Raw genomic sequence first — 12,343 nt, 5'->3', positions numbered from 1 at the left:
GGGTGCAACTTCATCGACTGTTGCATTCCACTCGTGTTATCGACTTGGGATATGATTGCCGTGTTTCCACGATTTTCCAGGAAAACGTAAACCAGGAATTTCTACGTTACCGACAAGGGATGAAACATCCCCTAGAAAGTGTATTTACCACAATCGCACTAGCGAATCGATGATAGCTTTAACGAAACAATTCGAGGAAATATCGTTATCGTTCGTCGGAACACTTGGTTTCTAACGAATTTACACATAAAATGTTTATTTTACGAACAAATATTAAGGAAAGTATAATTAAATTGATTTATATAGAATAAAAAAAAAAGAAAAAAAAACAAATAGGATTCATTCATATAATGAAGATATAACATTTCCTACTTATTTCTACCTTAGAACTTAAAGGAAGTTCCAAAAAGTAGACAAGACGATGACTCGACAATAAAAGGTTCATATTAAAATACTTCCGCTTGTCTTTACCTTGAAAAGAATATAGGATGAACTCAGTCTTCTGCTAAAACTTCTTAAAGATTGTTCTACCAAGCTTTATTGCCCCCCGCCCTTTCCGTAGTTTTTAAGAAGGAAGATCTGTGGGCGGTGGACAAAAGGAGGTAAAGCACGTAACGTACGATGATAATACGATGAAAGACGACTTCCATTTCCTTCGGAAGTAAAACTTATTTTCCAGGATTATTGTACCTCTCGAGGTATGACACTGTTTACAAATGTTGGGCAAATATTCGCAGAGAATTGTACTGAGCGTGGCCAGCTCTCTTCCTCTATCTCACTCTCTCTCACACACACACACATGGTTCTGTTCCTCTTAACTCATTGTTAGACGGCCATGTCGATGTCACCATAAAATCAATACCCGACATCGTAGCCCCATAGATATTTAATGGTTATGGTTTTCCATAAAAAAAGACAATATCGTTTGGAAAATATGATCAAATAAATTTTTCAGTTGTATTCGGAAAAGGTTGGATAATAAAAATCTGTGAAAAATGGAATTGAAGAGATCCTGAATAGGAAAATATTTCTAATGTTTCTAGAATTAGTAAGGAAGGCATGATATTAATATTCATGAAATATGATATATTGCAATCTCCGTAACCGCTTCGTATATTTAGAATTGTAAAACTTTAGAACTATTCCGCTCTAGTAACCGCCAATTGATCTCGTAATAACATCCTCTGTTAACAACTAATTAATTCGTATAGTAATTAATACATTGAAATTACGATGACTGTTAAAACATTTCGGGTCTTCCATGCGCTACAAGCTTAAAAATTCTTTGGATTTCATAAAGATTACATTACAACGTAATCGTTGGGGATAAAATACGCGGTAGATTAAGCGTGTAATAAATGTCAAATGACAGTAATTTCGGAACCAATTCTATTTACTACGTCGTAATATGCAAAATATTTATCGCCAGCTCTCAAATAATTAAAATATACGAGCTTTCTACGATATTCGAAATAATCCACCTTAATGCAGAGCAATTTTATCAATTCGAAATTTGTCGATTTCATATCTACATCTTCTTCTTAAAAGCTATTATCCACATTTTAAAATATATCCAGTTCTGCTACATATTGCACTAACCTAACGCTACAACGTCACAATGTTACTTAATGCTCAGCTGTTTAAGAAAATTTAAATACTACGCCATTCAACTTTAACCGCACAATCCAACGTCATAAACGTCGCCTCAAAGAACTTTGTCCACGATGCAATGAAACCAGCTCTCAAAGGAGAAACTACTCCGATATCCTGCTTGTAATACATAGATTTTTGTGAATGTCGGACGTCCATTAATTAATATCTGTTAGAACATCTCGAGCACGAAAACTAAATATAATATAAACCATGTGAGGAACAACTGAAACAACATAAGAGGAATCGTCATGGAAAGAAAATTTCTGGAAACCCCCAGAGAGGAATAATGGACGATAACGTGCGGTAGGGCAGTTTCGTCGAGATCGACGATTATTATCGGTCCTGAACGTCCCTCAGGGATACTTCTGGTCGGCAGATCTTCTATGGTGGATTCTTAGTACGCGGGGATGAATTTGGTTAGCTTATCGCATCGTATGGTCGTACTCAGTCCCCGAGCGTCTAGTTTGGGAGCAATTAGACGGAGTGACGAAGGTCGATCGGTTTTGCTATTGACGATGTCTGTTAAAGGGAAATTTTGGGATAGTTGATATTCCAAAGAGATTACCAATTATTTTAACACGAAGGAATTGTTCTAACATGTATATCCGTATGGTATGATCACCCACTTGCATGATTTTATTAATTGCTCAAATTAACAACTTATAATCCATCGTTCTTATGAGTTTGATATTTTTGGTTGAAATAGAAAGAAGTTAAAGTAGGAAGCCGTTGATGGCGTAGCGGCTTTTAGCGTCATGGTTGTTTTATATAAGATAATAATAGTTCTATGATATAATGTAAGCATGAAAGTATAATAGATAGGGTTGCTGCTATCGATGAAATAGATACCGACGAAGTTTTCAATTATGAAGAACGTGTACCATGTGAAGTGAATAATATCAGTGTTATAAAATGATAGAGAAAAATGTACAAGGCCAATTCCCACCCCCTTTCGCAGATACTATAATAAAAGTTTCTGCGATAAAGTATCTAGAAAATGTTTGCATTCACGCACACAATACCATAACATTGTTCATTAAGTGTATTTTATTGGAAGTTGTATTCTTCTGGAGGTAGATAAATGCAATTTATGGCATTTAAATATATAAGAAACTGTTGTCGTTTGTTTAAAATTGTAAAATATAGAAGATTCTTATGCGTTATTCATATTGAGCAAAAATTGATATCGATATTCCAAGAGACGCCAACTTTGCCGTCAATCGATGTTTTCATTATTCCTCTTAGCGTCTAGCTCGCAGAAAAATACATAAAATCGACATAAAAACGATACATAAAATGGTCGTCGGTTTGTTATCGAAGAGCTTAATTACAACATTCTAAGAGATTTTATCAATTTCTTAAATTTTATCGTAATTGAAATACAATATTTAATTCTCAATTAAAACCCTAATGTTATATTTGGTACATTTGTGATCGGTTTTATCAAAACTTTAAGATCGAGGGTCGATTTCAAGACAAAGATAAAAGTTTAAAAAGTTGAATCCTAAGTGCCACATTATTACAATATTAAAAATTCCCAATATTTCGTCGATACTTCTTACGAAACACGTGCGACATATCAACAACAATTTTCTAAATTTTCACTAACTGAGAAACACGTATCCTTTAGATTAATAAGAAAAAGTTAATAAAATTCTCTCACCCACACCAAAAGCGGGTTTCGATCTTCTCAGAAACAAATTCTCATAGATGGCAGGATGGCAGAATGTAATCTGGTTGCTTCTTGTTCGACGGACAATGCGAGGGCGGAAGTGTAAGGGATCAAAGGAAGAAAAATCTGTCGGATCTTCCGGCGTTTCAATAAGAAGCGACACGGTTCGAAAAATGGCAAGTTCGATTTCTGGAGGTCGAGACTTTTCTCTCGGGATAGGAGTAGACTCAATGCCATCAGAAATGGCTTAGTGGCGTCGAAGCTGTTGGCACGAGATTCGAGGAGAAGGCATTCCTTGGCAACGATCGTGGCTGAAAATTACTCGAAGAACGCTCGATCGATCGGGCATGCGATATCCGTTTCGATCAGCTCCGCGTTGATCGAACCACGTGGATGGCTCGGCTTCGAGAAAACTCGATCTTTTGAATATTTTTCGTGTCACGTGGGCGAGTTCAAAGAGCAAATGTCGAGAGAAAACAGAGAAATTGGATAATCAAAAACGCGACAGTGACTCGGAAAGTTATTGATTTTTCAATTACAATATAATTGTTACGGTAGCGATTTTTAATTTCGTTTATCGATCTGTGAAACACTATAATCTCGTAATTTAAGAAAATCGTATATGTGTTTGTAATTCGTAATTTGTACAAAAGTTAGTGCAATGTACTGCAAAATAAATCTTTCCGTGGAAATTCAGATTGCTTCGATAAGAAAGTTGGTTCACCGATTACAATGCCTCGCGGAAGTATTCATACACTTGTCGACAACTTTTACGAATATATTATGTGTGTTGTGTAAAGTATTGTGAAATTTCGTTAACATCGTAATGATACCTAACTACCCGGCAATATATTGGCAAAATTTTTAGCCATCCTAAAATCTTATATAGAAGTTATAAGATATTTAGTACAAGTATGTGTATATTTCACAAAGATCACAAGAGTTCAAACAGCCTGTCATCCACGATATTAATAAATCTCATACTTAGTATTCATTAAGATTCTCTTTCGCATTTATTACATACTTTACGTAACCATTCATGCTTTATACTATTCTTTTACTGAATACATATGCTTGCAATCTTGTATAAATCTTATTATATCTTGTATAAATCTTATATAATATCTTGTATAAATCTTATATAAATCTTGCATAAATAAATTATTCCAATATAATCATGATAATCGCGTTTGATAATAGCGCTGATAAAATTACAAAATATTTTACGTAACGCTTACAATATACACCTGAAAGTTTCGTCTGGTAAATATACGAATACTTTAGTGAGTCACACAGTATGTCATTTTTAAAAGTCGATTGTATTAATTAATTGTACTTGAAATTAATCACAATCTCGTCCCGTTATTTGATGTAATCGAACACTCTTCCCTTGGAATTTGTTTAAAATCATTTACAGTTATAATACTACACAGATACCATGGCAGTTGAGGGATAAAAGACGATCTACCACCTACATCATCTTCCCTTGTACAATACCAAGTTGCCCAACCACGAGTAGCTTAAGCAATTACCAAACATTAATCTTGATCCTGGAATTCCATTAATCTCCAACTATATCGACGATTCACGTGCAAAGCGTGTCGTCTCGCGTAGAATATATCGGTGTCTCGCGGGCCGAAGTGGAATAATTGACGCGACAAAGCGTTTCCGGTGCCTAGGAGGCCTATTCACGCGCGTCAAAGGCCGTCGAGAGTCGTTGCACCGATGTGCATCGTCTACCGTTCGCGGACAATGGCAATATTAACGCGACGATGGAGTGCAGTTTCCTATTGTTCGAGATCGCGATGCATCTTACTGCGAGTCCGCCCATTATCGTGGCAAGACGTGGTAAAAAGGGGAAGACAAATCGGCAGCAACTGTCGTTCCCATAGCGCATCGTCAAAAGTGATATTTTCGCGCTAACATTATTTTTCCATTTTCTTCTCTTTCTTCTATTTGTTCGATCTATCTTTTATTTATATCCGTAGTAAGATTTAGAGCAGAGAACGATTGCTATAATATTATATATTGATAAAAGATAAGACGGAGAAAACGATGACACGATCCGTTGGTTTAGTCTATGTGCGGGATTTACGTCAATTGCGAATCGAATGATCGGTACAAATAAGGATGTCGAGTGTGTGGTGTTATTCAGATTGAAATGACTCATGTTCTCACAAATATATCGTTATCTTGAAAATAGCCTGATTGATCGTCCTAAAGAATTAATTAAACTAAGAAATTAGAGAAATTTGATTAAATATGATCGTATGTATTATGTTTAATTTGATAAACGATAAACTACGACAATGTTTATCGAATTTGTTCTCCTTTATGTTACTCGTGTCTTGATTTTAATATGCTTTAATAACAAAGCCACATCGTGTGCAATTAACTCCATAAATTGAAGAAGCTTCAGGAGTCACATTGATCAACTCAATATATCAAAGAGCAAAAAAAAAACTGATGTTGCGAACACTATTTCTTAAATGTATCCTGGAATTTCCGTATATAGATTTATGGAAATGAGCATTTGTTTCTTAAGAATTGCATATTAATCGTGTACTCAAGTATTGAAACTAAGAAGCTAATAAAATTTGAATTTGATCAATTTGATTTCTGAGATCGTATAATAGGATCGTATAATTCTCTTCATTACCAAACAATGTTAACAAAACCTCGGCTATAGGCGAGACACGTAATACACCAAAATCTTCAGAAAGAAAAGGATCTTCCATACACCCTTCCATCAAAGTAGAGTCATAAAAATTATCCTTAAATCCTGAAATTCCACCAGGTTATGACCCAACCACTTAGCCACCCACACCATCACAAGATTATCTACTTACACAGTTCGCCATCCTGAAAACATTATAATCCCTAAGCTCCGCCATTAAAAGTTGCTCGAAACAGCTATTCTCCTCGAACAAGCCATTGTTTAAGTATCCTCGAGGCGGGCAATAGAATTCTTGAACGCGTTATCGAATCACACGACAATTTAATTCTCGCAACGGCACGTGTGCGTCTCGTAGGCATCGAATGTGGTCGATATCGATCGATAATGAACTACCGCCACTCGATACGTACGCAAGATGTGTCTATACGCGTGTACGTGTGTGTAACCGCGCAGGGTACGACGCTTCGTAATTCCCGGGTCAGAGTGGTTAATATGCAAATGGAAGCGGCGACCACCGACCCGCATAGATACTTGCGGTCGTTTAATCTGGCCAAACCGAAGGGATTCAACGAAATCCGCCTTCATAAACGCATTTCCGCCACGGGAATTCCGCTTCATCGTGTAAACAAACCGAATCCTTATTAGTACGCGGTCCCACGGACAAATCGAGGGTCGCTCGTTGCGGATACACGATTTTATACTGGGAATCGTTTTTTGCTAACCGGGGGATGTTCGGTTCGATCGAGCATCAAAGAAGGGTAGATGAAGTGCAAGTATGAGACTAATCGAATGAATAATTGATAAGTGTCGCTGGTTTTCGAGTGTTTGGTGAAGTTGAAGTATAGATCAAAGTATAGGTCCTGGATATTTTGGTGTCGATTTTATACAGTTTCGATCGTGCATCACGAAAAGTGGATGAAGTACGTACAAATGCAAAGAGCAATCGGTTCAATAATTGATACGTGTAACTGGTTCTTTTCGGTCTGCTTGAAACTAAAGTATAGATTTAAGTACAAATCGAGGGTAGTTTGGGATGGATACACGATTTTATACAGTTTCGATGGATTATTACGAAGTACGAATGTAGCTCGTTTGTTACAGTCTGTTGGAAGAGTGGGCGAAGTTGATGGTACGAAGGGTGAATAAAGATGAATTTGAAATAAAGAGATACAAATATAAAATAAAAAAGATATTTCATCGAATAAAGTTTAAAAATTACCAAGAGATATTAAATTCAAAAAAGTAACGAACCTTAAAAAAATTTCTCAGAAGAGCGAGATAAACCGAAGAATTATTGAACGTTACACGAATACGTGTCTATATCGAACGTAACATAGAATATCTTTTTTAAAAAATAACGAACACTGATAAAGTCTCCAGAACAGCAAAATAAGCCGAAGAGTTATTAACATTGTACAAATACATATATCAAACGTAACATGCAACATCTTTCGAAACAAAAACCCTCGCAATATCTGCCGGGAGGAAATTAATTATCCTGGTTGGAACGGAATACATGGGGGGAGAGATGAAGACGATTCGCAGGGGCGGTGGCGGCTCGCCCCCGGCTGCAGTTACGGGTTCGATATTACGAGCGGACAAATGGACTCGAACGTCCCTCAACTATGTCGTCGTGCGCCATAAGGGCCGTTGGCGTCGCTTTGACGCAACAGGCATTCCCGCTACAACAATGGACAAGCGTTATTGTTCGAGGGATCTTGAACCGTGCCGAGTGGCTCTATAATCGGTCGACAACCTGACGTCGTTGGTCGTTCGCTCTGCTAAACGGATATGTACACGCAACGGGACTTATCGAAGACCATTGATGCGCGAATGATAAACTCAAGGGCTAATCCGCATGGGAGAAACGACGACAGATAACTTCGTTAGAAATTATACGATTTACGATTATCGTACTAGGTTTCCTTGCGTCGTGTCTATCCTCTTGGAATAATTATATTTTTAAAAGAGAATTAAATCGAAAAGTTTTGATGTTGTAATCCGAGTTATTGAAAATTCAAAAAAGGAAAAAAAAATTGAGAGTTAAACAGTAGTTAAAATTTTGAACATACGGGCAATGTTTCAATTTTGAAGAATTTGAATCGTCTTCCTAGCTAAGCTGCGTTCTTGCCGACTTAATGATCTGTCGACAACATAATGCTACTCATTGTTCGCTCCACTAAGCGGATGTAGGAATCAGTGGAACATGGTGAAGATTATGGGTATACAAAGGGTGAATTTGAGGGGAGATTCGCAAGGACCTATCCACGGGGGGAAAGCGATGACAGATAACGTCGTTACAGGATGATACAAGCATTATGACAATTGATATGTCAAACTTATGATAAAGATCTTTAATTATTAATTTTTACAAATAACTGTATCAGGAATTTAATGGTACATGAATATTTAAAACGGATTTATTTTACTCCCAAAAAACTTAAGAATCGCTAATTTAGATATAATTTTCTAAATAAACGACTACAAGCCACACGATGCAACGCATGAACCCAACTTGCAATTTGCTCAACTTAATCCTACATCTGCCAAACTCCACAAATCCACCATGAGACAAACTACAACCGTGTCTGAAGTAATCCTAGAACCTTGTCTCGCCTTTCACGATCCTCCACCTGTATCCGTTCACGCATCAGCCTCTGCACATCCCATCTAATCCTCTAACCACGTATACTACACCCTGTAACCCGAAGTAACCTTGTTTGGATCCATATGGTACTAACCTCTTGTGCTAGGATAAAAGATATGGTTAACACGTTGCCTGATACGGCGATCAAACATGTTACCAAATTTTTTCAAGTGAGCAAAACAAAGTAGATCTCGTGGATTAAGATATTATCAACAATGCGAATGATTTAAATAACATCGTCAGAGAAAAATCGCGCAAGTACGATATAATATTTTGTAAAAATGAAATGTTCTAGTCTAATATATTTTAATTTATTCTAATTTATTGCAGGACAAACTATATAAAATTCGCGTGGCAGTCAACGTGTTAATAAAGTAGTCAAACATTCTAGACATTGTTGCATCAAACAGAACGCATGTTAATGGTCTGTTCGAGTTGAAGTATAGTACTGACAGAAAGAAATCTGACGTTCTTAAATCAGGTAAACAAGAGAACCAATCATTGTCACTAATTTTTCACATAATTCGCATGTTTGGTTATAGTAAAATTTGATAGAAAGTGGTGTCGAATATTCTATAATAGAATTGCGTAGTTACAATACACGATTGTTATTTCAAAATTGTCATAACACCAACAGGAAAAAAATAACGACGAACCAAAAAGATGACGCTCCTTTCATGGCACGTTGTATAATTATGATTTTATCCTTTCGCCTATTCTCTTTTTCGCTAATTCAAACGCTATATTAAAAACTCCTATAAAATTTTACAACTTGAAACATTCAGATGACAATACAATGATGTCACTGTCTGGTTGTTGCCGAGGCCGGCTGACGCTGTGGTTAGCGTTATTAGCACTCGACGTGCTAAGAAAAACAAAATTCCAGTCGCAATAAACTGTCACGCGACTTCGACCATAACCAGCATATTAAGTATCAATGCATACGGATTCGATACATTCTATTTTCCCTCCATCAAACTCTGAATTCTAAATTTCACCAACGCGTTCCCAGTATCCGCTCAAATCGATAAACCTTTCTTTCGTCCAGCGGACTCGAATATCCCTGAAAATGATCATGTCGCCGCGATTAAGCAATCCCTGCAGAAGGACGAGATTCTCTAATGAAATAACGAGCTCCAGACATTTTTCGGTGCTCGCACGACGTTCGAGAGAACGGGGTGAAAAAACGCAAAGAGATAAAGCGAGGGTGCAGTCGGTTAGGGCACGTTGCCCCGGGCATGGCTGAAGGCCTTCTCCGAGCTGGGGCTCCGCCGGTAAGGGATGCTGAGGGTGTTGCTATGGAGACGCCACAGTGTTTTCCGTTCCCCAATTACATGGCCGCTGGTTGTCAACTTGAACCCCTGAAACGCATTCCTGCGGCGACCGGGCTGAGGTGAGATACAGGTGTGCCCTCGCAGCTTCTTTCCTGGAGGCATGCGCCTCGATAGATGTACTCGCTCTGTCTCGAGTACGACGCTGCATCCGGCAAGACAAAAGCTTCACCGCGGATCGTTGGTTACTTTAGCGTATCCGTGAATGGGTGCGTTGCTGGGTTCGTGCACGTGCCGTTCCTACCGAAATCCAGATGTGATTCGAGTAGGATTTTCATCGATAGATGTGGGTAGGTCGCTGTATTTGATCGAGGATAGTTAGCTGTTGTTGGTTTAGGTCTGCGGAGGCCCGGCTCGTTGGTTTAGGAAGATTGAGAAATAAGCAGATATCGACAAATGTTTTTGTGAATAGAGAATTGTGTAATTGGGATGATTTCGGTTTAAGCGTTGGAGATGATAAGAAACTTTTCTTTCATAAAGGAGATAATATGGAGTGTTTGGTGCCATCGTCCAAGTTATTGGAAGATATGCGGAATGACCGCTTAATTCCAATGATTTTGGTTTTGGTTTAAGTGTTAGCTTTATGAAACTTGCAATATTTTCATAGAAATTTCATAGATGGGAATTTTAATAAGCTTTTTTATGAAGAAAAAGAACTTGCTTCTCTCTTGGAATATTTACATGTACATTTTCTTATATACCTCCCATTCGAATTTTTTGATACAAATTCCATACTTTAGTAGTCGATAGTTCTAGTGTTAAACATCTTTCGCCGGTTATTCTGTCAAGAAATTCCTCTTCATCGATACTCTTCAAACTTCTACCTACTGATTCGAGGCCAAGAGACGTTCCTGCGCGGTTAGAAGGCGCCAGAAAACATCGATCTATCTCCGTATAATTTCCTCCGACGGCTGGAAACAAGCAAGCGAACGGTAAACAGAAGTGACGGACGGGCGGGTGCAGAGCCGACTCAACTGGAACGCGCCCAGCAGCACACAGTATTTCGCGGACACAAAGCACAAGAAACCATAAAGCCACCCCTTGGTTTGCCGTCCGCCGCACCTTTCGCCCTTTGCGCCGTACAGGGGATCGAATCTCCATTATTCGCCTTTCCAACCGGGCTAAATGCTCGTTAATCCCTAATTGCATCACCTACACGCACATGTCCTTTTGCTTTTTATACATTCTTTTCTTTTCACGCAACCCTCCCATGATTTTATGGCTCGCTACCATCACGACTGTTTGCGCGTTTCTTCATGGAAAAATACGAAGTTCACGAAAGGTAGAAACACTTGCTTGCTTATGAGAATTGTTCGTGTGTTTTTTCCTATTAATTTCTGCAGAGACGAGTATATGTCTGGAAACGAAAGTACATATTTGACTAAAACACCTTGTCAATTATAAATTTTTCTTCCAAGGAATTAATTAAATTAAATTTCCTTCGATTGAATTAATTTGCTTAATTAAATCAATTTCCTTCTTTTACGATTCTTATAAACTAACATTTTTATTCGATTCGTATATTAAATATTCCTTTAAGCATCTGGCAAAAATATTTATTTTAAGTAATACTTTATTATAATACATTAGGCACGTTATTTCTTCTCTTCTCCGAGAGAACGTATAGTTAATTCACATTTTGTCGACAGGAATCGTTAATAAGCGTTCAGATTTCACAAGAAGAACAGCTTCCTTCGATCAAAAATTTAGCAGACTACGGAGAGAAGAGGGTCTAGCCCGAGACTGAAATTGAATTACAAGGATTCCCTTTCAAAGACTTGGATGAAGGATGGATCTTTGTAAGTTTAAACCTCCTAAGAATACAAATATTAATTTTATCGAAATAATACAGTCATACTAATACTTCGATAATTAGGGATTAGAGAAAGCTGAGGAGAATAATGAATAGGACCTCAAATCTCGAAAGGATACAAACAAATATTACTCTTATCGAAATAATCCAGTTACGCTAATGTTTGGATAATTAGGGATAAGAAAAAGTCGAGGGGATAACGATTAGGATTTAATTTCGTTGAATAATACAAAGAATTAAGCTAGTGGTTAATAATAATAACAGATCAAATTGTCATACACCATTAGATGGATTTATTTATAAATTCAGAAAATTTGTGCACACGAATCTGTTATTTCATCGAATTACTCCTCTCTATTGCTCGTGTCACGTTATCTTAGGATAGGTGTAGCATTTATATGACATTAAGTTTGTTAATTTAAACATCTTATATGTATTAAAATCCTATTGTTACGTGTATTGTAATAGCATTTACGTTCTGTTTTGAATCGCGTTAAAATTTTTTCAAAATAATGTATACCTACATATGCAGCTGCAACTAAGAATAATG

At 37.3% G+C, this 12,343-nt stretch overlaps 1 protein-coding gene across 12 annotated transcripts in view; it reads right to left on the bottom strand.

Annotated features, from left to right (window-relative positions):
* The window catches only part of LOC100648315 (phosphatase and actin regulator 4B), a 397,768-nt gene that overhangs the window by 255,930 nt on the left and 129,495 nt on the right, over window positions 1-12,343 (bottom strand). The window lies entirely within an intron of this gene.

Source organism: Bombus terrestris, chromosome 3, assembly GCF_910591885.1.
Source record: "Bombus terrestris chromosome 3, iyBomTerr1.2, whole genome shotgun sequence".
Lineage (NCBI taxonomy): Eukaryota > Metazoa > Arthropoda > Insecta > Hymenoptera > Apidae > Bombus > Bombus terrestris.
This window is presented reverse-complemented; position numbering and strand designations above follow the sequence as displayed.